This window comes from Accipiter gentilis, unplaced genomic scaffold (assembly GCF_929443795.1).
Source record: "Accipiter gentilis unplaced genomic scaffold, bAccGen1.1, whole genome shotgun sequence".
NCBI classification, from domain to species: domain Eukaryota; kingdom Metazoa; phylum Chordata; class Aves; order Accipitriformes; family Accipitridae; genus Astur; species Astur gentilis.
The window spans coordinates 812,488-826,083 of record NW_026061042.1 but is presented as its reverse complement, the minus strand read 5'-3'; the positions used below and the strand labels follow the sequence as shown (position 1 = coordinate 826,083).

At 61.0% G+C, this 13,596-nt stretch overlaps 1 long non-coding RNA gene across 1 annotated transcript; it reads left to right on the top strand.

The window, feature by feature from the left end:
* Positions 1-5,448: 5,448 nt before the first annotated feature.
* Positions 5,449-6,934, top strand: LOC126037323 (uncharacterized). Its single transcript, XR_007505612.1, has 5 exons — positions 5,449-5,583; positions 5,772-6,060; positions 6,159-6,238; positions 6,358-6,431; positions 6,529-6,934. It is a non-coding gene; the product is annotated as an uncharacterized LOC126037323 (long non-coding RNA).
* The last annotated feature ends 6,662 nt before the right edge of the window (positions 6,935-13,596 follow it).

Below are 13,596 nucleotides of genomic sequence, written 5' to 3'. Positions count from 1 at the left end.
GGGAAATGGCCGCGCTCACCATGCTGACATCCCCACTCCCACCCGTGTCTCCCCTCCAGGTGCTGAACGTCGTGTGGGCCATCTACAGAAGCCGGCCCTCCGTCAGGGCGGTGGTAGCCCGCAAAAGCCTGGACAGGGCCCTGGTGGTGCTTGTGCGCAAACACCCCAGGGAGTTGGTGGCCAGCCTGCTGCAGTGCTCCCCGACGTGCACCCGGTAAGGGGACCACCAGCCTTTGGGGGCTCCTCTCACACTAGGAGAGGGGCCCCAAGACCCTCCCGAGGGATTTCAGCCCGGCCATCCTCTGGGGTGTCCCTGCTGACAGAGCCCCGTGTCCCTGCAGTGTCGCCAGGGCCATGTGGAGGGCGATGATGTCTGACCTCCGGGCTGCGGACAAGGTGCTGAGGGAGCTGCTCAGCTTGCTGGTGAACCAGTCACTGCGCAAGACCTCCACCTCCACCAAGGACAACCCGCGCATCCTCTCCCTGGCTGTGAGTTGCTGGACGAAGCCTTGCTGACCTCCGGGGCTGATCTCAGCTGTCCGGGGCCCCTGCTCCCCTTCCCTGCCCGCCCCAAGGCTTTACCTCCCCAGGGATGAGGGGACATCTCAGCGTCCGGGTGTCTTCTGCAGGCAACCAGGGCGATAAGCGAGATCCTCCTGCAGTCTGTCTGCCTCTGGCAGGTGGAGGCAATTTTCCCCCAGCTTTTCCTGGCGCTGCTTTTCCAAGCGTCATTCACCACGGAGCTGACGCTGCAGGAAGTGCACATCTTCTGGACGGAGCACCGACAGGATCAGCTCACTCCCATCAGGTGCTCCATCCCTTTCCTCTCATCCCTGCCAACCACCCGGAGCCAAGCCAGGGTGGGAGCTAAGCATTTCTCCTTGTGCAGGTCTGCAGTGCAGTCCCTGAAAGTGCTGCTCTGCAGCATGGGCTTTGAGAGCCAGGTACTGGCCATCGAGGCGCAGGGTGGCTGGGACACCCTGCTCAGCTCCCAGACCCACCTCATGGGAGTGCGCATTATCGCCAGGTGAGAGCCCCTTCTCCCTGCTCCTTGGGGACAGGGTACCCCATGCCACCCCCTCCCTTGGGGCTGATGGCAGTGGGGTCCCCATTACTTGGAGAAAGTGGTACAGACTGGCGATGTCCAGGCTGGTGCAAACCCCCAAAAGATGTGCCTGCCTGGCTCAGGCCTGACAGTGCCTCCTTCCCCGTCAGGGAGATGATGAAGATGCCAAGGCGCCTGCGCTCCGCCATCTTCTGCCATCTGGTAGAGCTCCTCCGGACAGAGGACCCCACCTGGCAGATGGTCGCTATGGTCTTCTTCATTGAGGTGAGCCTGATGGCACCACTCCAAGCTCCCCCCGATGCTCGGTTCTCCCATGCCCACCACTGTGGGGAAAGCTGGGGCAGTGGGTGGGCTCTGGTTGGTACCATGGAGGAGCAGATGAGCAAGCAATGTGCTGTGGTGTGGGGCACGGGGACTCTCTGCAATCCCTGCTGCCTCTCTCTGTCTGGGCTTGGTCTTGCCCTGCGTCCTTGTCCTGAGCTGATGGTTGGAGCCAGCACCACACCTCACCAGCTCCCACTGCCTGTGTTTCAGATGCTGGACTTTACCAACATCAGTGAAGAGCTGGTCCGTGCCCTGGAAATCTTCCCCATTTATCTGCAGAGCCAGTGCCTGGGGATGCCCAGCCTGGTGCTCAGGGCCATCCTCAGGCTCACCGAGAGGCCTGACACAGTGAGTAGGGGGCAGCCGGGACAGCAGCCCAGGGTGGAACAGTGGGTAACGTGGCAGCTCAGGCTTTCCTGGGCATTGTGGGCTGTGCTGGCTGCTGCCAGCTCTCCTGCCTCCCCGGCCCTCTGCCCCATGGCTGTGCCATGCCAAGGAGAGAAGCAGCAGTGCTGACGGGAACGGGCTCCCACTGCCAGCACGTCCCAGCAGGGATGCTGGCGGCAGAGCAACCGGCCTGAGCGTGGGGTCTGCAGGGCCTGGCCGTGAGGTGTTGAGCCCCAGGGTGAAACACAGCAGCCATGGCAGGGGCTGCTGGCAGCTTGGGCAGCTTTCCAGGCAGCGCCAGTCACCCACCAGCCTATCCAGGGGGGTCTGGTGGAGAAGGGGGCAGCCGAAGGGCTGGCAAGGAGCCAGTGCTGTCTGTCCTCCCCCTCTGTGCCCTGCTCTTCCCATGGGCATGCTGGTGAGCCCTGTCTGCCGGGACCTTGCCCTCGTAACCTGCACTGCCTGCAGAGAACCCAGTGGGGAGGCCGGTGTTCGTGGAGAGGGTTTTCACCCCTGTGATCGGTGGCTCCTTTACAAAAAGGAGGTGGCATGTCTCACACAGGAAAGGAAAGCCCTTATCCTGCTGCCGTACGTTATGGACCAGCTGCTGGATGATGACAGTGATGCCAGCGCCGCGGCCCTGCCCGTGCTTGGCAACATGCTCTGGCTGCTGGAGGGGAAGAGACTCAGCCTCACTGCCCTGGCACTGGCTGGAAAGCTCCTGCTGCTTTTCAACAATGTAAGGCTGGGGGAGAGCCCCATGTCCCCCTTCCTGGGCACCTCCATTCACGCCTCCCACTGCAGCCCCTGTGCTCTGCAGGGGGATGCTTTGCCCTGCAGTCCCCAGACCCCATTGCTGCCCTTGGTGGCTCCGTGCTGTGTCACAAACCCCCCACCAAGGACTCACTCCGGCTCGGCCTCCCTGCCGCAGCGGGGGACAGTGGTGGCAGGATGGCAGCAGGCGTGCTGAGCCCCACCAATGCACACCCTGCTCTGGCAGCATCCTCCAGCCTTCTGTAGGGCCTCCCTCTCTGGCCCTCAGCCCCGGAGACCCCAGTCTCCCTGGGCAGACCATCTGCATGCCGCAGCTCGCTGCCTTTTGCAGCAGGGCTGCCTGCAGCCATTTTGGGGATGTCTGTCTCCATGTCAGCCCCTTGCTTGCCATGGGCTTGTGGCTGAGGTCCTCCTCCCCTCTTCCCCCAGGAGCTGGACACGGTGCGGGAGCTCTCCATCCATCTCTTCCAAATTGCAATGGGGCTCGTGGTGGGTGCTGAAAAGAAGAAGATGAAGAAGGTGGTGTGGGACAGCCTGCTGCCGCTGCTCTTTCACCTGCATGACCAGGACGAGAATGTGGCCAAGGTGGGATTCCCAACCTGACTGGTCCTTTGGGGAGGGCAATGCTGACACTGCACTGTGAGGTCTAGCTTGTTGAGTCCCTAGGAACAGGCAGAGCCCCCCTCCCTGCCCACTGCTGCCTTTTTCCTCCTGCTGCCTGGTGGATGGGCAGGTGGGTCCCTTTCCCACCCAGCTCCCTCCACACAGCCCCTGGCATGGGTCCCTGCAGCCCCAGAGACTGGACTACGGCTCCGCAGCAGCCTGGGGCCACCACAGCTGAAACGCTGAAGCCCCGACAGGCTTCCAGCCAGAGAGGGTGGCTGCCCTCCTCTTCCCCTGGGGTGCTGAACCTGCTGGCAGCATCAGTCCCCAGCTGGTGCGTCTTCCCTGCATGGGCCAGGACAGGCTCTGAGCCCCACCAGGAGGGAGGACACAGGGTCCTGTGCCCCCCATGGTGGTGGTAGCATCTGTGCTGCTCACCAGGCCTCCCAGGAAGCCCTCCGCAGCGCTGGCCAGTTCCTGAAGTGGAGGCAGCTGGTGCGACTGGCCGAGACGGCGCAGGCATGGAGGATCTGCGAGTGCTTGGTAAGCATAGCCCGAACACCCCTGGGATCTGCCCTGGGTAAGCCCTGCCCGTGCCCAGCAGAGGGGACCAAGGGCAGTGTCCCCACAGCTGCATGCACCCTCCTGGAACAGGCTCTGCTCCAGGCTGTCCTCACCTCCGGGGTCCCAAAGGGGACCCCGCCACCAGGATGGCACCCTAGCATTGCCTGGGAGCCCTCTGCTCCCTCCGAACCCCAATGCGGAGAGCGGAGAGCTGGGAATGTCCTGCTGGGGAGAAGAAGGGTGGTCCTTGGTGGAGGGATGGCCCAACGGGGGGGCCATCTCTGTGCCAACTCTGCACCCTTCTCTCCAGCTGGCCAGGAAGAGGAGCAGGGCCACGTACTACCTGTGGAAGAGCCAGACCTACCTGCGGAGCCCGCAGGAGTCCCTGCGGCTGGAGGCTGTCAGGTTCATCGGTGAGCCCCTAGCCCCAGGGTCCCTTTCTCTCCCAGGGTCCCTGTGTCCCAGTGCAGGACCTGTGGGGCACCCCTTCACTCTCTCCCACTCCTGCCTGCACAGGTAGGGCTGGCAGGAGGCTCATCCATCCCCTCCCCGATGCTGCACCCTGGGGTCAGCCCTCCCCAGGGAACTGTGTGGCCAGACAGGCTGGCTGGTGGGTCCCTGATGGCCAGTGGGTCCCTGACATGCTGTGTCCCCCCAGGACTCCTTGGACGGGATGTGGATGAGCACGAGAACGAGCACAAGTACATCGGAGAGAGTGAGTGAGGGCAGCGGGGAGGAGGAAGGACCTTGGCATGGAGCTCCCCCCCCAGCCTGGGCAAGGGGGGCTCTGCTCCCAGCACATCTGTGGGAAGAGGGGTGTTTCGGGAGGGGCGTATTCCTAACCAGCAGCTTCCAGCTGAGCCATCTGCCCCCTGGTTCCCTCCTGGCCCTGGGAATCGTGAGGTGCAATGTGCCCTGCCTGGAAGGGATATGGGGCTGTCACCTCACCTCTGCTGCTTTGTCCCCACAGTCCTTCAAGGCCCAAGCAAAGACACCAGCCCCTTGGTCTCCTCCCTGGCAACTCAGACACTCCTCATCCTGGGACGAGGAAGGCTGAAGTCGAGGTTTAACCTACCACGGCTGAGTTTACAGATGACGAGGGCACGGATGAGGTCACACTCAGTCCCCAGCGAGGACTCTGCTCAGGCAGAGACAACGCTGGAGCCCCAGCCCTAGGATGCTCTGCAGGCTGGGGTATCTCCTCTTCCTGAGGTCTAACAGGAAAGGAGACACCTCAGCTGGAGGAGGACCCGGCAGCCTCCGGAGAGTGGCAGGACAGCCACTCTTTCCAGTGGTCTAGGACAACGCCTGTCCACGCGCTTCATCTTTGCCGCAAAGCACCAGCTGCTCTGCTGGGCTGTTGAAACAGAGGGAAGGAGAAGGCCACGCCAAAGCTGAAGCCAAAGTTGAAACTGAAGCCTTCCCTCCCCTCTGCGGGGCCACGCCGGGGCGAATCCCTTTTTCTGCCTCCCACCGTCCAAGGATCCTGTGCTGCTTTGGGCTGACGTGGCCGAGCTCGGGAGCTACAAAGCCACCAATGCTCTGACTCCAGCAGCATCCTCCCCTCCACGTCCCCAGCAGGAAGGGCAGCTCTGCCTCCTGCCCGCACCGCAAGCTGCGCAGCCACTCCTGCCTGGGGATGTCAGAAGTCACAAGAGCCAGCAGGCCCGGGGGAGTTGTGGTAGCAGAGGGCCCTGCTTGCCACAGCACTTTGCCATCTCCTTCTCCAGGTTCGGGCACCAGGATGTCATCACGGGGCTGGACAGCCTGAGCCGGGAGTGCTGTGTGACGGCAGGGGGCCGGGACGGTACCGTGCGGCTCTGGAAGATCCCGGAGGAGTCGCAGCTTGTGTTTTACGGGCACCAGTAGGTCTGGGGCGGGAGAGGGGGCTGCAGGCAGGGGGGTCAGGCTGGGGCAGCGGTGTGCAGGTGCCAAGCATCACTAGGAGCCTGCCGGCACTGTGGGGATGCTGATGCCCCGGTGAGCCCTTGTCTCCTAAATAGGATCCCAAAGCATGCTCATAACTGATGGCAGTTGCCCCTTCTCTTCACAGGGGCTCCATCGATTGTATCCAGCTCATCAGTGAGGAGCACATGGTGTCAGGCGCCGATGACGGGTGAGCACAGGGCCGGGGTGGTGCCTGGGGTGCGCAGGCGGTGCCCCCCTCGGCCCCCTCGCCCCTTCCCTCCCTGGCAGGTCCCTAGCCCTGTGGGGGCTAACGAAAAAGAAGCCGCTGGCACTGGCCCGGCAGGCACATGGCATGCAGGATGCCTAGGGCCTGCAGCAGCCATACTGGATCTCAGCAGTGGCCGCCCTGCGCAACAGGGACCTCCTGGCTACAGGTGTGTGGCAGCTGCTTTGGAGTGGGGGTGTGGAGAGGGGGGCGTCCTGCTCCCTTACCTGGGTGGGAGTGCATGGCAGTCTTCTCTCTCTGCCCCAGGCTCCCACAGCGCCAGCGTGAAGCTCTGGAAGTGCGGTGAGGGATTTCGGAAGCTGGAGCCCCTCTGGGACATCCCGTTGGTATGGATGGGGAGGTGGGGGATTGGAGCTGGGCTTGGGGCATCTCTGGGCAGGGGCTCCCCTCCCTGGGCGGCAGGAGGAGGCTGCCAGAGCCCCTCACCCTGCCCTGTCCCCTCCAGGTGGGTTTTGTTAACAGCCTCAAGTTCTCTGCAGCCGGTGACTTCCTGGTGGCTGGCCTTGGACAGCAGCACCGGTACTGTCCCCCCTCCCTGGTGCTGCCCAGGGGCACAGCCCCCCCCTGCTCCTCCAAGGACCCGGCGGAGGGTAGCCCCCATCTCTCTCATCTGCAGGCTTGGCCGGTGGTGGAGAGTCAAAGAGGCCAAGAACAGCGTCTGCATCGTCCCTCTGAAGCGGAGGGCTGCAGCCCCCAGTCCCGAAGCCCCTGACAGCCCTGAAGCCCCCGACAGCTCCGAAGCCCCCGACAGCTCCTAGCCCCTGGCCCCAGAGGCGCTGGAGCCAGGTCACCAAACCCCTGTCCCTGGAGCTGCGCCCCGAGTCCTTTGTGCAACCATCTTCCTGGAGCCGGCAGGACGTGAGCAGGGGGTGTCGCATGGCCCCCTGATCCTGCTGGCCCCCCTATCATGATGTGGCTCTGCCCTCTGCAAGGGTCTGCCCCTTTCCCTCAGGTTCAGCCTGACCTGAGCTCTGGAAGAGTCTTATTTAAAAAAAAAAACAAACCAAACCCACTTTATTTACATAAATTACAAAATAAAATAATCACACTTTTGCTCACACTAAGAATCTACTCTTAAAAACGCGGTTGGGCTCAGCACAGCAAGGAGCCACAGCAAGGTCATTGCTAGCAGAGCCTTGTGCTCTTAACACAGCGTTCCATTTTTATAGCTCTCATTTTTATAGCTTAAACCATGATAGAGACAGAGTCACAGCAGCACAGAATGGATGCTGAAAGAGACCTCTAGAGATCATCCAGCCCACCTCGGCTGCTCAAGCAGGGCCAGCTGCAGCAGGCTGTGAGTCTGCTTCTCGAAGGTTCTATTGGCTGCGTTGCTCCCAGGTTGTGGAGCTCGCATGGGAAATGGGCAATGAAGAGGGATGAAGTTTTCAGGCACTTTCTGGCCGGTGCAGTGATTTTTTTTTTTATTTTCCTTCTGATTTTTTCTCCCCCCTTCCTGGTCTTGCAGCTGCCCAAGGTGCAGCCAGACAAGCGGAGGAGGGTCCCTGCCTGGCCTGCAGCTCCCTCCCTCGCCATTCTTGGGGTGATTTGGGGTTATGTTGCTGTGTCAGTGAGGCAAAGCTGGGCTCTTGGGGGCTGAGGTCAGTGGGACCCGAGGAAGGCCGTGATGGTCTTGAGGCTTTGAAGGGCTGTGCACCAAGCCCTATCCCCGCTGGAGGGGACCCTGGTGGTGTTCAAGACGAAGGCCTTGCAGGCCTTGCTGTCATGCGTGTCCGTGTCCCCCCCGGCCCCCAAGGTCTGTCGTTGTCGCAGGGGCTCTGTGCTGCTTTCTGCGTGGGGCCGTGTCCGTGAGTCCTGCAGGGACCTGTCTGTCCTGGCTTCCCCACCAAAGGGCTGCTTCCCCTGGGGAAGGGGAGAGGGGAGTTGTTCCCGTTCCCGTCCCCCCCCCCACCATCGCCTGCCCCGCTGGTGGTGACTGGGCCCTGGGGGTGGCTGGGTTCCCCTCGTGGCTTGCTGGCTCGGATTTGGGGCTCAGTGGGGCTTTTGCACCTCTTGGGGGCTGTTTCTTGGTGCCCCCTGTGCTCCCTCCCCCTCCCACATAGGCACCGAGCGGTTCTGGAGAAACAGCTTTTAATTGAAAAGCCAAGAGAAAAGGTCCCATCCAAGCTGGTCTAACCCCTCCCTAGCCACCCCCGCCCACCCCCCCTGCCATATACCCCACCCCTCCTCTCCCACCCCCCCCACTGCCCCCATCTCCATCCCTCTCACCCCTTTCTAATCCCCCCCCCACACACACACCCTCACGTTGGCTGCCAGAGCCCTGCGCTTGCTGGGTGCCATTGGCAAGGAGCTCTGCGCCTGCCTCTTCCTCCGCTTGCCTGCCGTGGCAGGTGGGGACGGTGGCAGGTCCATCCCCGCACCCTGCCACGGCTCCTGGGGCTCCATCCCGCCGCCGTTCACTATTTTGAGGCTCAGCATGGCGTCGCTGAGCTCGGGGATGCAGTAGTCGGGGGTGAGCATCTCCTCAGGCATCGAGAGCGAGCTGAAGTCGCGGTCGGGGGTGTCTGCGCCGGTGCCACCAGCGTCCTCGGGCACGGAGCTCCTGCTGGGAGCATCCTGGCTGACCCCCACTCCATCCAGGGAGCAACCGAAGAGCCTTAGGGCCTCTTCCAGGACCATCTCCTCGGACACTGCAAGGTCGCCTGCAGTGTCCCCAAGGGCTTCGTTGTTGGTGGCAGCGCAGGGGCTGGTGTGGACATCGCCGCCCGGGGCTGCCCCCACAGGGGTGGCCGTGCTGGGGATGTTGATCTGTGCCAGCTGCCCCTCGCTGTGCTGGTAGCCAGGGATGGACACTGGCAGCTCCAGAGGGTCTGGGGTCACCCCACTCCTCTGATTTTTGTAGTGTGTGAGGTATCATGGTTGGCCCTGGGGGGCCCCGCAGCCCCCGGGATCCCACAGGGCAGCACCCGGCAGAGAAGCGGCGCCTTGGCCGAGCGTGGCGCTGGCCGGTGGAGGCAGGTTGGTGGTTGTCCACTGGATGCAGAAGACCCGGGGGTCGAAGAGGCAGCCACATGGAGCCCTCTGCAGACCTGTGTGGGTGAGGGGGGAACCGTGCTGGGCCGGGGTGGCTGTCCAGGGGCACCTGCTGAGCCGGCCCTGATGGCCGACATCCCCCAGCTCTGGGCCAGGGGCGTGGGGAGCTTGTGGCCGGGGTGATCCCCACGGGGTGAGCCGCTGTGCCGGTGGGACAGGGTTGCAAATCGGGGAGGAGACTGGCATCTAGGAGGTGAAAGGGGAGAGGTGGCCCCAAATATTTGGGGAATTCTCTGCAGATGGGCTTTACTGGTCACGCGCCACCCGGGCGAGGGCAAGGATGCTCACCGGGGCTTGCTGAACCCCCATGCGAAAAGTGCCGGGGGAATGGGTGTGATGGGGATGGCGAAGGTGCCAGAGCAGACTGGGGTGCCATACCTGCTGGTGGTGCCTGGGGGGCCCGGGGGGCCCGGGCTGCAGGGAAGGGCTGCTCCCGCGTGGGCAGGCGGCACGGGTTGGCTGAGCCTAAGAGAATGAGACAGGAGCGATGGCCGGCAGTCACCTCTGCTCTTGCCCCCCAAGAGCATCCCTGGGCTGCAGGGGTTGGGGTCGGTCCCTACCTCGAGGGTAGAAAGTTTTGGGGAGCACGAATGGCTGGAAAAGCTGGGGCGCCGGGGGGCCCCATGGCCCAGGCAGTGGGAGCTGCGTTGGTGGCCGCGCCATGGTCCCTTCTGGCTGTTGGCTGCCAAGGACTCTTTGGCGTCTCCCCGGAAGGAATGTGGGGGCTCCCTGTGTTCCGCCCCACCCCAAGAGCCTCACCAGCTCCTCCTGGGGAGGGACAGGGTTAAGGGAGGCTGGGGTGGCCCCGGGGCCTACAGGCGGCTCTCGGGGTCTGCGGGTGCAAATGCTCTTGGCTTTCAACAGTATTTTTCCGGTGGGGGAAGAAAAACAAGTTGATTCAGCTGAGCCAAGCGGGGACCAAGCTGCAGCCGCAGCCTCCTTGCGCCAGATGGCAAATGCGTTTGTGATGGTTGCCCACGCTTCTGTTCGCTGCGTTGACCGGAGCGAGGCAGAAATAGGAAAAAGGACCTCGAGGGCACGAAGGAAGGTCACGCGGTGTCGCTCGGTGGCACGCTTTCCCCCAGCCCTCGCTCCAGTAGTGCTGTCAGGTCTTTCAGTCTCCTGCTGGGAAAAGCAGCAGCTCTGGATCCCCCTGGGAGGGGGTGGCCCTTTCCCTGGGTGCGTGACACCCCGGAGGAGACGGTACCCGCCGCCGCGTGCTCCCAGAAAAGGACTGGATTCTGCCCAACGTCCGGTGTCGGGGCGCTGGGGCTGTTTGCGCTCTACGGGATCCCAGGGATGGGGTTAGTACATCCCCTCCTCGTGCTTGGAGGATTCGGCGCTAGCAAGGACACCCCAAGGGTACCAAGGACACAGGCCTCTCGCTCCCGCTGTGTGAACAGTGTGTGGCCTCGGGGAGTCGGGACAACTGCCGTGAACCGGAGGCCAAAGATCTCTCCTGGCCTGTATCCTGGTAATCAAAGAGATTACGCTCTGTTCGTGAGGCACCTCTGGCTGCAAGATTGTGCAATGCCATGTGCCGCGTAATTTGTGGCAGGGACCGATGCTGGGGGCATGAAGGCAAGCGCGCTTCTAAAAGTATAAAACTCCGTTTCATTTCAGAGCGCAGCTGAGCCACCCCGCTCCTCAAGACTCTGCCATCTGCACTGCTGTGGCTGGGACCGGGCAGTGCTGCACATCCCAAAGGCCACCAAGTCACACCCGTGTCCCTGCTGCTTTGCCGGGAGCTTCTGCGATGCGAGCGATGTTCTGGGGGCTGATCTCTTGGACTGCAGCTACTCCGTCCCTGACTGGCAGCTGGCCAGGAGGGTTGTGTCCCAGGTGGAATTCCACCTCTCTGACGAGAACCTGGCCAAGGATGCTTTCCTCCTGAAACATGTCCAGAAGAACAAGATGGGCTTCGTCAGCATCAAACCGCTGACGTCCTTGAAGAAGGTAGGCAGCGCGCTGCTTTGGCCAGCCAAGGTGGGAAGTGGCCTCCACGTGGAGGATGCCTGGGTGTGTGGGTGTGCTCTGGCTGTCTGCCATGGCCAAAACACTGCTGTGTTATCAACAGCTTTCTAGCTACCAGTACAGAGCACAGCACTACGAGGGCTGCTGTGGGGTAAAGGAACTCCAACTCAGCCAGATCCAATACAGAAGGAAAGTGGAGAAACAACAGAGGGAACAGCCCAGGGACACAGAGCCCCAGGTCTCATCTGGCCGCTCCTGTGACCATACGGTGTATGCAAAATCAAATACCTGAAGTGCTCCCTTAGATGCAGTTTACAGCCAGGGGACAAGAAGGTGGCAGTTCTGCATTTTGCAGCTCCCAGGCTGATGGCAGAGCCAAAGCAAAAAAAACATACCCCAAACCAAACCAACCAAGAGAGGTAAAACTGGAGCGCAGGGAGCAAATGCTTTTCTTTCACCTTAGGCCAACTGCTCGGACGCTCTCTATGCTGCCCTGCCGCAGAGGGCATCCCTCTCGTACCAGTAAGAGACATAAGAGTGAATTAAAGCCAGGACCCCAAACCACACCAAAAACCTGGTCGTGATGAAGAAGAAAGTGGAGAATGCATCAAATATAACAGAAAATTATTTTGGACATTCCCAGTTTACATTTGAAAAAAAGAGGAAAAAAAAAGAGGAGGAATTGGGTATTAAAAGAAGAGCACTGAATGATAAAGCCATAGCAGTCCCTCTACCACTACAAACCCACACCCCCACACGCACGTACGCACACAGACTTAACACCACCAAACTCCCCGTGACTGTGACGTTCCCCTCAGCTTGCTGGTCTAGAGATACTGAATGCCTGGAGCACACCAAGGATAACTGAAAACATCTGCATGGCTTTAATGGGAATCCTCCAACTGAAACAAAGCACTTTCTCCCTCTGTCTGCGTTGGCACATCCCCGAGTCACGCTCTCACTCCTCTCCTTCAAAGTCAAGATTCCTAAACGTGAAAAGCGGGAGTGGGGAAAGGTGAAGGGAAGAGAAAAAGAGGGAGAGCATCATCAGTGGAAGACCTGCCAGCAGCTGCTGACGTTGCCCTGTTCGGGGGACCACCCCAGCAGAGAGGAGCTGGTTTGCATGCCACGGTCCTCCCTGCCTGTTCCCAGGGACAGGCCGTTTGCTCAGCCTTGCCGGCCAAAGCGTGGGAAAAGCGTAGGTGTGCGCCGTCGCTTGCTGAGGAGCACGGTCACGATCACGTGCAATCCTTTACCTTTTTCCTCCCTGGATTCAAAGGGTTTCTGTCTTCAAAGTGAAAGCCTTCCATACGGTCATTTGTGACATTTCATCCAGGATAACAATCTCAGAAGGATCAGTCCTGCAATAAATATTTTACATAGCAATCCGTGATTATGGGAACTGATGCCACCAAGGGCATTAGCATCAGCAAGAGGAACAGCGGAGCCCCGAGAATCAAAGCTCCGCATAAGCGTGGGAGGTTTTGCTGGATGAGGAGTTTTGGGAGGCAAGCCGGGGAGCTGCAGAGCAACAGCTCTGTGCAAAGGCTCTTGCTGGGGCTTAGCCCCGGTCCGGGTTCCTAAGCCACTGCTGGTACAGATCACACCTGCAACTCCTCATGTGTAAGTATGAGGATCTCCAGCTACCGTAAAGGCACTGATGAGGCAAGGTTTGGGGGTCAAACGCGAGTGCTGCAGCCACTCTGCTTGGGGTCAGAGCCCTGCAATCACCTCCTGCAGCCCTGCCCCTACCCAGCTCCCTCCACACAGCCCCTGGCATGGGTCCCTGCAGCCCTAGAGACTGGACTACGGCTCCGCAGCAGCCTGGGGCCACCAAAGCTGAAACGCTGAAGCCCCGACAGGCTTCCAGCCAGAGAGGGTGGCTGCCCTCCTCTTCCCCTGGGGTGCTGAACCTGCTGGCAGCATCAGTCCCCAGCTGGTGCGTCTTGCGTACATCTTTCTCAATTAAATGTACAGTGGATGTCTTCTCGTTCAGCTAGTCTGGAGCTTAAAAAGCAGCTTAAAAATACAGGACAGGGTAATTTTTGGTGGACATGGCCAGAGCCTGCATGTTCTTGAGAGAAACTTTGGAAGAAGACCTAAGCCTTAAGGCACTGCCCTGAGGGGGTCTCCTTCCATGACGCAAATGCTGCTCTGGAGCATGGCGAGCTCTGTCCCAGCAGTGCCCAGTGCCTTCCCCTGCCTGCTGTCACAGGATGGCCACACGGGAGAACTGTGGCCAAGCTGCTGGAGCACTCCGGCCTTACAACACCAGAAGGGCTCAGGAGGAGAGTGTGGCGGTGGAAAGAGCAGCTCTGGACACAGCAGGCGCTGGGGCTCCCTGGCAGTGCTGCTGTTCCGGGACTCTGCACACAAGCACTGCCCCTGCAGTTCCAGACGTGGACTCGAAGAAAGGATTGTGGACAAACAGGTCGCTGCAGGATCCTTTGGGGCGGCTCCTCCTTCACACAGGCTCTGGGTCACACTAGATCGGTAGATACTGAATTAGAAATGGGATGGATAATGACATTTCTTTGTGGACAACATGATTCCAAGGAAGAAAACCTGAAAACACGAAACAAACCGACTACCAACCACAGGTAGTCATACTCGGGCCACGCTCGGAGCTGGGCACCCCAGGGGTAGATGGTGGCTG